We start from the raw sequence: 20003 nt of genomic DNA, 5'->3' as shown, positions 1-20003 counted from the left end.
TAAAAAGAAAAACAAGCACCGAGTTTGTGCAAGCAAAACCAGTCTAGCCGATGCCAAGTACACAAAAGGGAGCAGCTGCATAGAAAAAGACCACACCACTTTTTCACTCTTCCACTAGCCCTGAGGGGAATACAACTGCAGATTGCTATCCACCCATACTTTTTCTGGCACCTCACTGTTTACATACCCTGAAGGTATAGGGCAGGACAAAAGTTTTTAATAATTTTTTCAACTCTATGAACCCATGAGTGATTTGTATACTCTGCATTATCCTAGACTTTGCTACTCTTGGCATTATTCCAGTTCTCAGATTTTTTTTCTTTTAATAATGAGGCTTATGTGGTGTTACACAAGTGGATCTCTAACTCATTATGTCGTCTGTATTGGCTTTGCACACAACACTTAAAATACTTTTCAAAAAATATCAAACATTCCTTAATATGCAAAGAAACTTTTATCCAACTTTAATGAAATGAAACATCTATTAACTCACTACCACTGCTCAATGTTAAGAATGCTGTCCTGGGAATCAAGCATTGATACACTGAAAATAGACTAGCAGTTGCAATAACAAAAAAAAAAAATTAAGTAGGACATTCTTTAACCTGATAATGAAGGCACACATTTAGTAGTAGTGGGCATAATGCTGGTAATATTTAGAAAGAATGAGTCAAGTTAATCTGTTACCAACTCAAAAAAAAAAAACATCAAGCCAATGCAGCTTGCAATATACTTTAGGAGATACATACTATAATTGAACTATGAAAAGCAGTAAATTATGATTTAAAGAATTATCTGAATAGTTGGAACATGTCACTGTAATTTTTAAATGATAAGAAAGAATATAACATTTGGAAGTAAACTGGTATAAATGCTGTATCAGTGATACTGCATGACAATGATTAAACCCTCCCATACAGCTACACCAAGCCTTGCCTATAGGTTCATATGTGATTACTAGGCTAATGACCCCAGGGGGGGCTTTTTAAACCTAGCCATGCTTTCCACACCCTAAAAATAAGTCTTGACACTGTGTGTTGCAGTTTAAGGCAAGCAGACTTTTAATAGATGAGACCAAAACCAAAATCATAGCTTTTGGCAAACAATTCCAGAGTGCAGAACGTGATCCAGCACAATTCAGGAATTTAAAGTTGCAGTGAGACTTTGAAACTGTACAAACATCAATTATCCGGACATCCTGATGGACAACAAACTGCCTTAAAAAATCATGCATTTCATGGCAAAGCTGGCAAACCAAAACATATGGGCACTCTACAGAATCAGATACTAAGTGTCACTTGAAACAAGGTACCTTCATGTATGCAAACTAAACTGCTAAATGGTTCATTAATCCAAGATATTGTCTGGCTGAAAACTGGCAAAGGCATAAAGTTCAGTAGCCCATTCTGTAGTCATGTTCTATCCTGTTACTTATCATTGTCAAATTATAAACAACAATCAACAGTTGACACCTGGAAAAAAGATTTTATTTAAACAAACTAAATTCACAAAAAAAAAACTGTATAAAAAACTTGGCCCTGACTTAACCTACCTGGCATATTGACTTCAACAGCCCTGATGCCATCCAGAACAGAATTTAATTATACCAAAACACATATGCAGATTCAGGCAACGCATTAAATCACACCCTTCTTCGGCCCCCCCATCCCCCCCTGAACTTATGTATACCAATTCCGAGATCACCATACCTCAGGAAAAAGGGAATATTCCAAGAAACGGTATCTCAGATTTAGTATATATAAGTCGGATCATTCAGCCATTCAGTCTCACTCTAGCATGTCCGGACATTTCAAATGGTTACTAATTCTTTACCACCTGAGACTTGCAGTGTCCAGTATGCACCTAGTTTAAAAAAGAAAGACAGAGAGGGAGAGAGAGAAAAAAATGGCTACAGTGAAACAATAATTGTACAAACTATGGCATCAAATACTTTCTTAACTATTACCACATTTTACAACACTCGTGTTATATTTTTGAGCAGTGAACTTAATTCTACAGCCATATGTTGAAGAGTAGCATCCCAGGTGCTGGCTTGCTCTGTGTACTATTTAGTTAGTCCAAATACTCACAATAATATATACATATTTATATCAATACTGAATTAATAAACTAAAAACTTTGTATATTAATACTGTTAAAATAAGTTAAGAATTATGCATATATATTCAATATCAAAATTTTATATTTAAGAAAATATATATATATCACAATTTAAAGATAATATGATTTGAGTCTAAGCACACTAGCTATCGAAATAGACTCATTCAGACCAAGGGGAACTCTGATATTTAACCTTAGTTGCCAAAGCAACTTCTTATACTCAATAAGGTCGTCCCAAGGTCCCCCCCCCCAAATATTGATTGTAAACTGTATCTAGTCCCACAAGTAAAAACCTGTGGTCAGGAAAGTTCATCAAATGACAATAATCAGAATTACTAACTTTTGTATTTTTTATGTCATTTAAATGCTCATATATCCTCTCTCTAAATTGACGGACAGTTTTTCTCACATAAAAACTTGGGCATTTTTGACAGAATGCGAAATAAACTATGCACACAGTCTTACAATTAAAATGAAAGGGACTTTTATGCTGAACCTGTTAACAGTAACAATGTCAGTTTCAAGTAACCAAGCACACTGATTACAATTCCACATTTAAAAGTACCCCACTTATTGTGACTCAAAAGATCTAAACACTTGTCATCCGCTTCTAACATATTTTTTAAACACCTAGCCCATCTAGTTACAAACCTGGGTCTTTCCCCCAAAATTTCTTTCATTCCTTCAAAACCCTGAAAAAAAGACCAGTTATTGACAATAACCTGTTTAACCACCGGATAATCTTGTGTATAGGTAGTAATAATGGAACAAGACAGAGATTCACTTTTTTGTTTGTTTGTCTAGAATTAATAATATCTATTTCATACATAATAGGTTTAATAATATCTCTGTGTCTTTTTTCTGAAATTTCTCCCTGAATCCATTTAACAATATCACCAGGGTAATTTCTTGCTAGGAACATATTAGTTAATTTAACACTTTCCTGTTCAAATGTTCTTTCATCTGTAATCATATGAGCCACCCTTATAAATTGTCCCTTTATTATATGTTTTTTCTGATGGGCTGGGTGACAACTTTCATAATGCAGAAGACTGTTAGAGTAGGTACTTTTTCTATATATGTTACTTTGAATCCCTTTTTTAACTTCATCCTTCGTGACTAATGCACCCAATTAACTAACTACTTTCCTACTATTAGTATAGGTAAATTTTAAAAAGGAGGTAGTTGAATGTAAAAAAATCAACAAAGTTTTTAGTCTCAATATCACTTAGATCCCATGCTATAAAAATGTCATCCAAATAACGGGCGTAAAAGTACCACCCAGGTATATTACTTTGATTCAATAAAAATCGCTTCCCCCATTATAGAAGTATTATATTTGCAATGACAGGGGCACAACTTGCCCCCATCGCTACTCTCTTCTTCTTGTGGAAAAACTGTCCATCAATAAACACAAAATTATTTTTCAGAACTATTTCCATGTGTCTATCATAATCTGGTTGTGCTTCCATAAAGAAATTTATGCAAGAAATTACACTGGTGATATTGTTAAATGGATTCAGGAAGAAATTTCAAGAAAAAAGACACAGAGATATTATTAAATCTATTATGTATGAAATGGATATTATTAATTCTAGACAAACTGAACAAAAAAGTGAATATCTGTCTTGTTCCTTTATTACTACCTATACACAAGACTACCTGGTGGTTAAACAGATTATTTTCAATAACTGGTCTTTTTCTCTGAGTTTTGAAGGAATGAAAGAAATTTTGGGGGAAAGCCCCAGGTTTGTAACTAGATGGGCTAGGTGTTTAAAAAATATGTTAGAAGTGGATGACAAGTGTTTAAATCTTTTGAGTCACAATAAGTGGGGTACTTTTAAATGTGGAAGTTGTAGTCAGTGTGTTTGGTTACTTGAAACTGACATTGTTACTGTTAACAGGTTCAGCATAAAAGGTTTCTTTCATTTTAATTGTAAGACTGTGTGCATAGCGTATTTAGCATTGTGTCAAAAATGCCCAAGTTTTTATGTGGGAAAAATTGTCCATTAATTTAGAGAGAAGATATATGAGCATTTAAATGACATAAAAAATAAAAAAGTTAGTAATTCTCTCTATTGCCATTTGATGAACTTTCCTGTCCACCGGTTTTTATTTGTGGGACTAGATACAGTTTACAAGCAATACTGCGGAGGGACCTCAGGGCGACCTTATTGAGTGTAAGGAGTTGCTTTGGTAGCTAAGGTTAAATGTCATAGTTTCCCCTGGCCTGAATGAGTCTATTTTGATAGCTAGTGTGCTTAGACTCAAATCATATTATGTTTAAATTGTGATATATATATATATATATATATATATATATATATATATATATATATATATATATATATATTTTCTTAAACATATAATTTTGATATTGAATATATATGCATATTGCTTAACTTATTTTAACAGTATTAATATACAAAGTTTTTAGTTTATTAATTCAGTATTGATATAAATATGTATATATCATTGTGGGTATTTGGACTTTGCATTGTATTTAAATGAATATTTTTTATTGAGCCTTTAAGGGTTAATTAGGGTAGGTGTTTAATTAATTAACTGACTTAACACTTAGGTATTTAAAATGAACATTTTTAGATGTAACTTGGATTCTGATGAAATTGTGTTGCAAGCTTATGAAAGCACTCAATCTGTTTGTTATTTGTCAATAAAGTGGAATTTGGTGGAATTTACCCTCTTTTAGATGCTTTTTACAGAGGGTTTGTTTTTATTTGTTGGTTACTGGTTGGTGTCTACAGATATTGTTTATGCTAGAACCAAACTGTATAGTGTGCTTTAATATGACTTACTGGAACAATTTAACTTCTTGTAGGTCATTATTTATTAGTCATATTATTCTATGTGCTGATTTGTACATACTTGTATTTCTGCTATCCCCATGCATTATGTAACAGGACATACCACATGACTAATCAATCTCCTACTGCAACTACACATTGCACTTTACAATAATATCTATGTGATGTACCCGCTTTTGGCCAGTAATCAAGGAGCCTGAATACTCACCATTGACACCAGAGAAGGGTGTTCACTTGGAATAAAAATAGATACACACAGTATTTCCAGATGCAGCTCTTTGTATCAAGCAAAATTTACCTTAAGAGCACATAGAGAACACACTCGGTCTGGGGTATGGGTTTCCCTGTCTCTCTCCAGGCCCCCAATAAGACTCCCCACTGGCACAACTGTAGATTTGAGTCCTCAGCTGAGTGTCCAAGCCAAGTCCTCCAACACCCTCTCTGTGAAACCAGTGGTCTGTGCCTCTGCTCCAAGCAGCTGACACACACACTCTTTGCAATTTGATCTGCACACACACACATACACACACACACACACACACACACACACACACACACACACACACACACACACACACACACACACACACACACACACACGTGCAGACACACACACACACACACACACACACACACACACACACACACACACACACACACACACACACACACACACACAAGACTATAAAGTAGGTACTGAGACCAGACACTCTAAAGCCTGCTACTCTAAGGGTCTTACAAGTGTACCCAATTATATGGACTAAAGTTAATGTTAATACAAATGGTAATGTTGACCAAACAGCAAGGCTTTCAGGAGCAGACAAAGTGTCACCAAATAAATATAAGTTCTCTTAAAGTTTAAAATATTCTCTAAAAGACCACAATGAAAAGTGTAAATATATTTAATAATAAATAATAAAAGAACAAGAAAATACTAAATATCTATTTACAATAAACACCATAGTTTCAATCACAGGAAATATTAAAATAACACAGAAGGATAGATTCACACAGTTACAAAAAGACAGTACTTAACTAATCTCACTATATTTTCCTGACTGATCTAAAGATTTACTATTCCCTGGTTACTTACTAAAACAAGGCAAAATGAAGTTGGTGAGAGATCCTTCTTTTTCAGGCTACAAAAACAGACTGCTGTAAGACTTCTGTCTCATCTAGTATTAAGATATTTCAGTGCTGGAATACAGAATGACATCACATAAATCTGGTCATCTGACTTCTGGTTCCCATACTACCCCCCTTTACTAGAAACTGAACCAGAGTCTCGCACATATGTGTTACCATACACACAGATAGAGCTTTGCTAAGATGTGTTATAGCATCTGGAAGCTATAGAACAATTTCAAAACTTCCACCCTTCCAGGGTAGCAGTTATTTCACTGCTAAGGACAATACAGCAGGGTTCCTAGTCTTTGTTTTCACAGACATTTTGTCTCTGGCTGCAATCAGAACTGTAAGATACAATCTTTATGACCTAAATTAAGTAATTTAATTTCAGGATATTTTTATTAAAGGTAGCTGGGGCTGAGCTTAACCTCTTCTCTTCCAGTATCCTCTGTTACAATATATACATTTAATTAGTTACAATACTAGTACAGTCCGTCATACATGCATATTTCTTTTCTACCCTGCAGAACACACTGCTGGTACATTTTTAACACAAGCAGCTTTGCAAATACATTTTTCAACACAAGCATGTGTACAAATCAGTTTAATATACAAATGACATATAATTCTTTACAAAACTCCAGATAGCTATGCTGGCATATGTTACAAATCCACTGCCCTATTTCTCCTGTCATAGCTGGCAATACCTCACATCATCACAACTTATATAGCCTTCACTAACAAAAAATACAACAAACACATTATAAATATGTATATAATTCAAACTAACCCTTATATATTTGCTTTCCACTATTAAAATTGGGCCCTGTACTTTCGCGGTACTGGTGTTCTTGTTCTTTTTCTATTGGTGAACTATCCAACGTACTTGACCTCTGACTATACAACAGCATTTTGATAAAATATTTTGCTATTATAATGAATTTCTATGTAAAGTACTAGTGCTCATTGCTGCACCACTTGTTATTTTCCATTTGTATTGTAGTTGTACTCTGTTTTAATATTCATTACAACCTGGGCTGGGCCTGCAATCAGTCATGCTTGACCAGTGCTCTACCTAGTTAACAAATGTAAATAAAATAGATAAAAATGTTTTCAACCCATTAATATTATATATTTATGTAGTTTTCCAAATTACGTTCTGCTTTTTGTCTGCTTATCCAGCCTGTGTAATGTCTGTAAGTCCCCTAGCCTAGTCAAGTAAACAAAAAAAAAAATCTTTTCATATAGAAGCAGGATAGTATTTCCAATGTTGTTCTTTTTACAGTCAGAAACATATATTTGCTGTATATCTATCACAATAAAACATTGCTTCCAACAACATTTTCTGTTTTAATGCATTTAGATGCAGTCACCTTTTTTCTGATTATTTTGCTCTCAGTAGTTCCATACCATTAAAAATATTACCTTTCTCACCATTTTGATTATTTTCATGCAAGAGGCAATAGCTAGTAACATAACTTATAGTTTTTAGCCTCTGTTGACTAGATTAGTCCCACTAGGCTAGTAGCTTCTTTTCATGGTAGACCAGAGGTTATAATTATACTACTATGGAAAATTTGGCAAGGGTACCATGGAACTTCCCCTACTCTTTTCCATAGGGTGACACATTTGTGTGTGGCATGTCTAATTTCCTGTTTCCATTCAGGGTGCATAGGCAGCTTGGAGAAACAGGAGAAAGTATAGTGAGTGTATGTGAAGAGATTACAGGTGTGGAGAAGGAGAAAGCAAATATGGAAATGGTGGAGCTTTTATGAAAAAGGAAGTTAAGTGATATGGAAGAAGTAGAGAGGTCATTTGCACTGGAGAAGAAGGGGGCAATAAACAAGATGAAGGAACAGAAGGTGGTTGTTGAAATAGTTCTGGATATATTCCAGGAGAAGTTGTTCAAGGGAGATGAAAAGAGTCAACAGGGATATATTATTATAATCCTTCAATGTGAAGAGTTACTAGATGTTTATCTAAAAGAAATGATTAATCAGAGTGATTCAGAGAGTGAAGTAGTGGCATCATGGGGTGAGATTATGGAAAAGCTACAAGAAGAAGAGGTTGCTGCAGACTTGACAAGAAAGAAGTCATATGCACTGTCAGTGAAAGAGGGAGAAGGTAGAATTGAAGAAGTGAAGGAAGTGAAGAAGAAATTTATCATAACAGTAAGCTGTAAAAAAGAGAAAGGACTTGACAGGTATGAAGTATGGGACACTGTAATTGCACCATTGGGTGTTTCACCCAAGGAGGTTAAAGACTTTATTATTATCAATAAAGAAACATACTGTGATACTTTTTGAGAGACACCAGTATATGGTGAAATTTTTAGAACAACGTGAACAAAAAAAAAAAAAAAAGAACTGTAATCCTTGGACTGAATATGTAGTACAGGTGTTTCACAGAGAAACAAAAAAAAAGTGTTATGATACAATTTAGAATGGAAGTTGCAAAAGAGGAAGTGAAACAATATTTAAAGACTATATGTAAAGATGTTAAGGACACAACAAATACATATGATGAAAGAGGTTTATGGACCGGGGCATGGAAATGTGAGGATATTTTGAAAATGGAAAGAGATAATGTACATATGCCTAGTGTGATTAATGTGAATGGTAACAGAGGATTTGTAAAGTGTAGAGGGCACCTCAAACCTTGCTTTTTATGTGGAAAATGATCACTTGATTAATGAATGTGATAAACAAAATGCTTTATTTGTGATAAAACAGGGCATGAAGCAAAACAAATGTAATATGAAATGTAAAATGTGGAAAAACTGGACTTACATGGGTGGATTGTGAAGAAAATGTAGAATTTGCAGAAACAGAAGGTACACAAGATCCAGTATATGCTAATTATATAGAAAAGGAACAAGAAAACAGTTACACATAGGAAAGAAATAAAGATATAACAAGGAGAGAAAAGACGGAGAAAAAGAAAAGGAAGAACAGGTGCTTGATACAAATGAAGATGAATATGTAAATTGGCAATTAGTGGGAGGAAAGAAAAATTCCATAAGGAAAAGGGTGAAAGAGAGGAAAAGATAATTTAAAAGTGCAATTGTGAAAGAGAATAAAAAGATAAAGAATGAGAAAGGAATAATACTAATTTCATTTAAAGGCTGAATATTTTAGCTTTAAATGTCAATAGCATGAAGAATATTAAAAAAGAATAGATATTTTAGAATGGTTTGCTTTAATTGATGTCCATATAATTATATTAGAAAATACCAGAATCTTGACAGAAGAGGAAAGGTTACAAACAGAAGTGTTATGGGGTGGGTCTGGAATGTGGGAAAAGATAAATGTTCAGGAATAGGTATATTTTGCAAATAAATCATTATACTATTAGAAGTAACAATAGTTGAATTGGGAAGAATAATGGTAATAGATATAAGATGAAAAATGTGTTTACAGAATTATTGCAATATACGCATATGTTACAAAGAAAAAAAAGAGCGATAATGTTAAAAAAATCTAAATTATATAGATGTTAATATGGATATAATATTAGTAAAGGGTTTTAAATGGAATTTAGGAACAGTAAAGAAAAATAGTAGTGATGTTAAAATGATATATGAGATAATGAAATATGGAAAGCTATACATATGGGATAACAAACATTGGACTTACAGAAGAAGTAAAACCAAAACTAAAATTGACTACTTTTTAGTATAGGATAGTTTACAAATTCTACAAAAAGGAATAAAAAAGACAGGATTTTCAGACCATGTAGCTATATGGATAGAGGAACATGAGAAAGAAGGATACATAAGAATAGGCAAAGGTGTTACGAAGCTTAATGAAAAAGATTTAAATAAAGATGAAATTAAATAGATAAATAAATTATGGAAGGATCATGTAAGTATGAGAATACTTTTGGAAAATTGGACAAGTTGGTGGACAAGATTTAAGGAAAAATATAAAAAGTGTTTTTGGACTGTCTAGAGGAAGATAGAAGACTAGAGAAATTAAAATATAAACAGTTGAGTCAAGAAATGTTCAATGAAATAATGAAGGATAAGAGATCTCTCTATGAGAAAGAAAAATAAATATGTGACATAAATCAGGAGAGGATTAGGAGACTGCTATATCTTCTTCTTTCGGCTGCTCCCGTTAGGGGTCGCCACAGCAGATCAATTGTTTCCATTTCTTCCTGTCCTCTGCATCTTGCACTGTCACACCAACCACCTGCATGTCCTCTCTCACCACATCCATAAACCTTATCTTAGGCATTCCTCTTGTTCTGTTACCTGGCAGCTTCATCCTTAGCATCTTTTTCACAATATACTCTGCATCCCTCCTCAGTACATGTCCAAACCAATGTAATCTTGCCTCTCTGGCTTTGTCTCCAAACCTTCCAATCTGGGCTGACCTTCTAATATACTTATTCCTAATCCTGTCCATCCTCATCACACCCAGTGCAAATCTTAACATCTTCAACTCTGCCACATCAAGCTCTGACTCCTGCCTTTTTGTCAATGCCACTGTCTCCAACCCATATAACATAGCTGGTCTCACTACCCTCTTGTAGACCTTCCCTTTCACTCTTACTGGTACTCGTCTGTCACAAATCACTCCTGACACTCTTCTCCACCCACTCCATCCTGCCTGTACTCTCATCTTCACCTCTCTTCCACACTCACCATTAATCTGAACTGTTGATCCCAAGTACTTAAACTCATTCACCTTTGCCACCTCTACTCCCTGCATCCTCACCATTCCTCTGTCCTCCCTCTCATTCACACACATATATTTTGTCTTAGTCCTGCTGACCTTCATTCCTCTTCTCTCTAGAGCATATCACCACCTCTCCAGGGTCTCCTCCACCTGTTCCCTACTCTCACTACAGATCACAATGTCATCTGCAAACATCATAGTCCACTGGGACTCCTGTCTGATCTCGTCTGTTAACCTGTCCATCACTATTGCAAATAAGAAGGGGCTCAGAGCTGATCCTTGATGTAAACCCACCTCCACCTTAAACGCATCCGTCACTCCCACAGCAGACCTCACCGCTGTCACACTACCCTTGTACATATCCTGTACCACTCTTACATACTTCTTTGACACTCCCAACTTCCTCATACAATACCACAACTCCTCTCTAGGCACCCTGTCATATGCTTTCTCTAAATCCACAAAGACACAATGCAACTCTTTCTGACCTTCTCTGTACTTCTCCATCAACACTCTCAGAGCAAACATCACATCTGTAGTGCTCTTTCCTGGCATGAAACCATACTGCTGATCACTAATCATCGCCTCTCTTCTTATCCTAGCTTCCACTACTGTTTCCCATAACTTCATGCTGTGACTGATCAGTTTAATCCCTATGTAGTTACTACAGCTCTGCACATCACCCTTATTCTTAAAAATCGGTACCAAAACACCTTTTCTCCCTTCCTCCGGCATCCTCTCATTTTCCAAGATTTCATTAAACAATCTAGTTAAAAACTCCACTGCCATTTCACCTAAACAGCCCCATGCTTTCACAGGTATGTCATCTGGACCAACAGCCTTTCTGTTCTTCATTCTCTTCATAGCTATCCTTACTTCCTCCTTGCTAATCCACTGCACTTCATGATTCACTATCCGCACATCATCCAACCTTCTCTCCCTGTCATTCTCTTCATTCATCAGCCCCTCAAAGTACTCTTTCCATCTGCTCAACATACTCTCCTCACTTGTGAGTACGTTTCCCTCATTATCCTTTATCACCCTTACCTGCTGCACATCTTTACTAGCTCGGTCCCTCTGTCTAGCCAATTGGTACAGTTCTTTTCTCACTCCTTAGTGTCCAACCTTTTATACAACTCTTCATACGCCTTATTCTTAGCCTTCACCACCTCTCTCTTTGCCATGCACCTCATCTCCTTATACTCTTGTCTACTTTCTTCATCTCTTTGACAATCCCACTTCTTCTTCACCAACCTCTTTCTCTGTATACTCTCCTGTACTTCTTCATTCCACCACCAGGTCTCCTTGTCCTCCTTCCTCTTTCCAGATGTCACACCAAGCACCGTTCGAGCCATCTCTCTCTTACTAGCTCTGCTGTAGTTACCCAGCTATTCAGTAACTCTTCACTGTCACCCAGTGCCTGTCTTAACTCTTTCCTGAACATCACCTCACAATTACCCTTTTTTAATTTCCACCATTTGATCCTTGATGCTGCCCTCACACTCATCCTCCTCTTCTTGATCACCAATGTCATCCAACAAACCACCATCCTATGCTGCCTAACTACACTTTCCCCTGCCACCACTTTACAGTCTCCAATCTCGTTCAGACTGGCCCTTCTACATAAGATATAATTCACCTGTGTGCATCTTCCCCTACTCTTGTATGTCACCCTATGGTCCTCCCTCTTGTTAAAATACTTATTCATCACAGCCGTGTCCATCCTTTTTGCAAAATCCACTACCATCTGACCTTCAGCATTCCTTTGCTTAACACCATACCTACCCATCACTTCCTCATCCCCTCTGTTCCCTTCACCAACATGCCCATTGAAATCTGCTCCAATCACCAGTCTCTCACCCTTGGGTACAGTCATCACCACTTCATCCAACTCACTCCAAAATTTTTCTTTCTCATCCATCGCACACCCAACTTGTGGAGCATATACACTAATAACATTCATCATTACACCATCAATTTCCAGCTTCATAAACATCACTCTATCCGACACTCTTTTCACCTCCAAAACACTCTTAGCATACTGTTCCTTTAGGATAATGCCTATGCCATTTCTCCTCCCATCCACACCATGATAAATCAATTTGAAACCACCTCCGATACACCTAGCCTTGCTCCCCTTCCATCTGGTCTCTTGCACACACAATATACCAACCTTCCTTTGGTCCATCATATCAGCTAGCTCTCTCCCTATACCAGTCATACTGCCAACATTCAAAGTTCTGCCCCTCACTATCACAGTCCTAGCCTTTACCTACCTTCTGGCATGCCTTCCCCCTCTTCTCCTCCTTCGGCCAACAGTAGCCCAATTTCCACCAGCACCCTGTTGGCCAACAGTACTGGTGGTGGTCATTGTTAACCTGGGCATCGACCAATCCAGTTTGTATTTCTATACTGTTTTCGGCATGTATGATTTGGCAAAATTTTATGCGGGTGCCCTTCCTGATTCAACCCTCCCAATTTATCTGGGATAGGGACCGGCACAAAGAAATGCACTGGCTTGTGCATCCCCAGTGGCTGGGTTAGGAGACTGCTACATATACAAAGATATTGTTTACAAGGAAGAAAAGAAGATGCAGCTCCCTACTTGAATAAATTAGTAAAAAAGAATAAAAGGGTAATAAGGAAATTAAAGAATCATTAAGGCGAAATAAAGGATAATAATGAAATTAAAGAATAATTAAGGAAAAAAATAATCATGCAAGATGGAATATTTGAGGTAATTAAAAAACATATGAGACAGTCTTTTGTGAAGAAATATAAGTGACTCAGAAATGGCTAGTTAAAATACTAAGTGAGGAAGATAATGAGAATTTGGAGAAAAATATAAATGTGAAAGAACTAAATGAAACATTGAAATGTATCAATATGGATACAGCTACAGGACTGAATGGTATTGAATATCATATGTACAATGATATGGAAAATTGGCAAAACGTCCCTTTTGTGGCAGTATTAAATGAAAGGTTAAAAATAGGTATGGTAGATAAAGAGATATGTATGGGAATTATAAAGTTTAAATGGAAAGGAGATATACACAATATAAAAATTAAAGACCATTAGTATTTAATAATACACACTATGAGATATTTATGAGAATAATAACTAAAAGACTAACAAAGTAGATATGTTGCTTGAGCAAACAATTTTTGGTAAAAAAGATCTATTATGGATAGTAAAAGAAGTAATAGATAATATTGAAAATAAAAGGATAGAAGCTAAAATTATGGTAGGAGATTTAAGTAAGGCATTTGATAACATACAATATAAATCATTATGGGGCATATTAAGGGCTTATAACATAAGTGATAGGATAATACAAGTAATTAAGTCTGCATATGAAAGAAAAAATGTAAAAATAATTTTAAATGGATGGTTAAGTGAGGAAATTAAAAATAGGGTGTGGAATAAGGCAAGGATGTAATTGTTTATAAAATCAATAGAATTTCAAATATGACAGGATATAAGATAACTGGTAAAATACAATTACCAGTAATATATACGTATGTAGATGATATGGTGTTGATTACTAAAACACAGAAAGACTGGAAGAAATAATTACAAAGTTAACTAAATTTTTATAGATTCATGGCTTATGTATAAATAAGGGGAAAAGTAAAGGCTTTGGATTCATGTGCATATAGGAGATATACAGTTCAATGTAGAGAATATAGATATATTAGGAATAGTATTTGGATCAAGTGGCCATAGAAAAATGGGAGAAAATTCTTCAGGAAGTAAGAGATATATGCACATTTTGGAAGTTATTTAAGTTGTGATACAAGAAAAAAGTGTATTTGATAAATACTATTTTATTAGGCAAGTTAGCATATGTAGCAAGTATTTACATCATACCAATTAATTTTGAAAAAGAGTTAATGTCAATTATATTTTCATTCATATGGGGGTCTAGAATAAATCTAGTTAGAAGGGGAATAAAGGAAGACTGGGGTTAATAAACCCAATTGTTCATGCAGCCATTGAATTTATATAAACCCATAGTAAGTTATAAAAAAGAGAATAGGAATCTAACAGAATACATTTTGTATGATAAATATAAGTGTTTTGAGGAAAAACGGTGATAGGGGAAAGACTGAAAAGTTATATGAATGAAGATAGAAAGGAATATCAAAATTATTTTTAATGGAAATTATACGCGAATATGGCTGAAAAAATAAGAAAAATGGTATTCAAATATTAGGAAAGAACATAACTTTATCTTTCTTTGGAAACATTTTGAGATGGAAAAAAACAAAGCTATCAAAATGAGATTTATGTGGTGTAAGAAATTATATGGATGCAAAGATTTTCTGTGGAGATTATCAATAGGTAAACTGCCTGTTAAAGCTAATATGCTTATAAAAGGAAACAAGAAAGGATATATATTCATTGTGGGGCACTTGAAACAACAGAACTTGTCTTCTTAAAATGTTCTAGAGTGAATAAGTTATGAGAAAAATATGTAAAAATAAAATGTTTTAAGGTTTTGAAAAAGTTGAATACTTAAACATGGACATATTTGAATATGGGTATTATGGCAATAAAAAACAAAAAGATGTGAAGAAAACTGATAAAATAATATTTTAGATTTTATGGACATTATAGACTGAGGTACTTAATGAAGTTCATGTTCACTGGGAAATGGATGTTAGCAGAAATACTAAAGAAAATATGTTTTTTGCTTTGGAAAAAAGGGTGGAGGAGTGCTTACTAATATAAAATTGCATTGTATTGTATAAATGTGCAAATAATTGTAAATAATATAAATAATGTATATAATATGTATTAAGTAAATAATATGTATAAGTGGTGCTAATCAATAAACAACCCTTACTCTTTTCCATGTCAAGCTCCAGGAGATCATAGACCAAAAGAGAGTTCAACGGAGGAAATGGAAGAGAATGGCGTGGGGAACATGCTTGGTGAGTGTGTTAAAGTTGAGGTTATATCACAGCACGAACACGAGAAAAAAAAGAAACAGAGTGAATTGGATACAAATTTTCTGGGTAGCAGATTACCGCGCAAAAAAAATTACTGAGGTTTAAAAAGGAGGTTTGGAAAATGAAATATTAAATAAAATGTTTGATGAGTTGGAACCTACGGATGAAGTTGCAGCTTCCTGGTACAACATGTCATAGCAGATTTTAAATGAAGAAACTGGTGAGATCAATGATGCACTAGCATGTGATGGCAGAAAGAGAAACTCAAAAAAGTACTCTAATTGAATTTAATGTAGAAAAAAGGGGTCAGTATGACCTATGCTGAAGAAAAAAAATTGTAAGATATAAGTAAAAATCAAGACAAATGGAAAGTTAGAAGAATAAAACCTTTTGTGAGAATTAAATCTAAAAGTTAAGAAACTATAGATACATAATTTATTTGGAACACTGTTATATTGGCATTTGTAATTAATCCAGAAGAAGTCAGAGTGTTTATAAATATTGGGACTGAATCATTTTGCAAAGTGACACTTGAGAAGTGGGATGTTGCAGAAACATTAGTTTCTAATTTTAAAATGAAATTCTGTTGTGTGTCTTGGAATGAATATGTGATTAGGAGAAATGACAGAATGTTTAAAAGAAAAATACATTTACAATTATGGGCAGCTGATACTGATAAAACTGAAGTAAGACTTTTTTGGAGTAACAATGTAAAACAGTTTATGAAATTAAAAAAAAAATGTTTTGATGATAGAAAGGTATGAAATGGAGGTTTGGAAATTATGGTTAACTTAGTTTAAAGATGGTTTTATTGTTTTATTTACCAAGTTTTTTGATAATCAATGGGAAAAGGAGGGTGTTGAGATATATTGGGCAACCAAAAACATGCTTTCAATTTGGTTCTAGGGAGCATTTAATTAATAAATGCACAAAAAGATATTTTCAATATGGGGATCTGGAACAAAGAAAAAGAGAATATTGGAAGAAATGTCAATATGTAATGAGACAGGCCATGTTGTTAATTAATCAATGTATTAAGTGAAAAGGAGGGGAGAGAACTGGGGACAAGGAACAAGGGTGTAATGTTAGAAAAAAATGGAAGGTGATGGTGAAAATGTTAACCTGTCTGAGAATTGTAGTAAAGAAAATGTTGATGTAGAGCAGAAAGAGGAGGAAGAGAAAATGTACACTAGGAAAACAGTTAAAAAGAAGAAAATTAAACAAATGAAAAAAACAAAATGCAAAAAGGAAGAAGATGAGTTAATAATTTCTCTGAATGTTAATAATATAATCAATGAAAAAAGAAGGTTGTGGGAAGCAGATAGCAATGTAAGAAGCAGAATGTGATAGTATTTGTCCGTTAGATATTAGATTTTATTTATTTATTTATATTTGTTTATCAGGGTTTTGTACTGATCTCAATAAACAATTTGCAGGCACAGCCCACAATGTGGGGAACTAGATTTTCACAAATACTATTAAATAAGGTACAAAAAGGAGTAGTAGTAGAGACTATATGAGGGTAGATATGAAGTGAAATTTTGGTAAAGATTTGTGCATCATGATAAATATAGGAAAAGCACAAATTAAAATATCTGATGCAACTGTTATAAAACTAGGGAGCTGAATTGTTTGTGAAGTAACAAAATGCATGAATGTTTGGAAAATAATATGTTTGCATGCATATACACAAAGTAAGAGGAGGGAATGTTTATTTAAAGAAATAAGAAATTTGTAGTTATACATGTCAGTATTACTGCAAATGGAGATTTTATTTATAACTTGAGAAAAATGGAAGGAAAAATTAATAAATATGCAAACTGTAGAAAAATGGTTAAGGCTAGAGGGCTGAAAATTGGAAACATGGGCTATACACATAGGAGAGAAAATATAAAGACTGGGGTAAATTATATCATTTTTTTTTTCAGAAAAAAAAAATGCAGGAGAACGTTGTTAAAGTTATTAAAGGTTAATTTTTTTCAGATGATTGTCTTATAAAATCAACAAAAAAAAAAGTAAGTAAAAGATTATATAGGGAAATTGTGAAGGGAAATCATTTAAGAAGGAAATGGATGACTTGTGGTTAGATCATTTGACTATGTTAGATTTTTATGAGGAAATTGATAATTGTTGGTTCAGTTGTAAGGAAAAGTATAAAAAGAAATGCATGAAGTTAGAAAAGTGTTTGGTATAAAAATATGAGTATGACACATTAATAAAGGAATATAAGAACACAATAAATGGAAAGGAATAACAAAAAGAAAATTAGTTGTTTAAGGAGAATGCTAAGGTTTTTAATATTTAAACAAAAAATAATTTTTAAAGGGGAAAAAATGTAGACTTTTTACCATTTTTAGAGAGAAGAATTAAATGTGATTAATGAAGAGTAACAGGTATTAGGAGTCAATGAGGGCAATTGATTCAGAAATTGAAGGATATAATTAGGAAGTAGAAAAATATGTTAAAAATTTATAGAAAGAAGAAGATACTGAGGAAGAAATAGTACTGGTAGTTAAAGAAACTGCCAATAGTTTAAATAAAAAAAAAAAAACAGAAGGGAGAAAACATATACAAAAATATAATAGCATATTACAGGGGATTTTTTTATTTTATTTATTTTATTTTACATTTGTTTACCGGGCTAGTCCAACTGGATATATGTCCATTTTCAGTGGAGGCCCGGGGAGAAATACAAACTACTAAACAATGTCAAGATATACATCAATATACAAAAATAGAGAGAAAAATGCAATAACTTTGAAACAGGTTGTATTAACTTTTAAAATCACAAACCTAGGATGGTGAGAGAAAGAAAGGATAAAGAATATTAAATACTTTGTTAGAGTATGTAGAAGAGAAGAAAGAGAATGGTTGTTAAGGAGTCAGATAATGATGGAAAAAAGAGAGCTAACCTGGGTTATGACAAGAGCATAGCCAATGGATATTTAGGAAGGATTTTAGTTTAGTTTGAAGAGAGTGATGTTAGGGATGTAAGTTCCTGTGGTAACTTGTTCCATATTTTGCCAACTGAGTTGGAAAATGTGGAGTCACCTGCTGAGTTTTGGATCGGGATGTTTGGACCAGTATTTTGTTGGTGTGCCTCTGATTGTTATAGGGTGTTATGAGGGTGGAGAGTATTGGGGTGTTTTCAGGGTGATGTAGGGCATTATGGGCAATAGTGAGTTGATAGTATTGTATGAGGTGTGGTAGTTCCATCCACCCAAGCTTTTGAGATTTAAACAATGATGAGTTCTATATGGAGAGGCAGTTGCAAATCTGGCAATATTATTATATGATGAAGTAAGTTTGCTAAGATTATGTTTAGAGAGATTTGTGTATATGGAGGAAGCATATAAAAGGGTTGAGATTAAGTGAGTTCTGGCTATGGTAGTTTTGGCTTCAGGAGTAAGAAAAGATTTGATTCTATAGAGAGAGCCTAGTTTTCTGTTGGATTTTATTGTAAGATTAATATGATTGTCAAATTTTAATTGATTGTCAATAGTGATACCCAAGAGTTTTGTTGTTTGGTCAGGAGAGATAATGGTTCCATTATCAGATATTAGTGTGAAATGGATAGAGGTAGACAAGTGGGTGGGTGAAAAAAGCAAGAGTTTGGTTTTCTTGGGGTTAAGGAGAAGGCAATGATTAGAGAACCATTGTTCTATAGTTGAGAAGGTTTTTTGTGTGAGAGAGTGAAGTTCTGACTGTGTTGAGGCTGCACAAATGATGGTTGTATCATCTGCATATTGAATACAAGTTGTTTGTGGAGTAGCTAGATGAAGTTCATTAATGAAAATGGAAAACAAGAGTGGACCTAAAATAGAGCCCTGAGGGACTCCTATAGTGGTGGGGAGAAGATCAGAGAGTTGGTTGTCCCATAGAACTGCTTGTTTGCGGTTGTCTAGGTAAGATGTGAACCAACATAAGGCAAGATTATCTTTAGAGAAGGATTTTAAACGATGGAGAAGAAGCTGGTGATTTACCATGTCAAAGGCTTTGGACAGGTCTACGAAGAATGCTGAAGAAGGAGTATTATTGTTACGGTTTTTGTTAATTGAGTCAATGAAGGATAGTAAGGCTGTACTAGTACTATGGTATGGTCGAAACCCATGTTGGCAATTAGCCAGGAGTTTGTGGTCTAGTAGGTGATTTAGTAACTGTTTGTGGATACACTTCTCCATAATTTTTGCAAGTGGAGATAGTAGTGCTATTGGGCGGTAGTTAGAATACTCAGTAGAGTCACCTCCTTTAAAAAGAGGGATAATATAAGAGATTTTCCAGACTGATGG

This window comes from Protopterus annectens, chromosome 8.part1, assembly GCF_019279795.1.
Source record: "Protopterus annectens isolate FY-2018-M chromosome 8.part1, PAN1.0, whole genome shotgun sequence".
Lineage (NCBI taxonomy): Eukaryota > Metazoa > Chordata > Ceratodontiformes > Protopteridae > Protopterus > Protopterus annectens.
Note: the sequence above shows the minus strand (reverse complement) of the source record.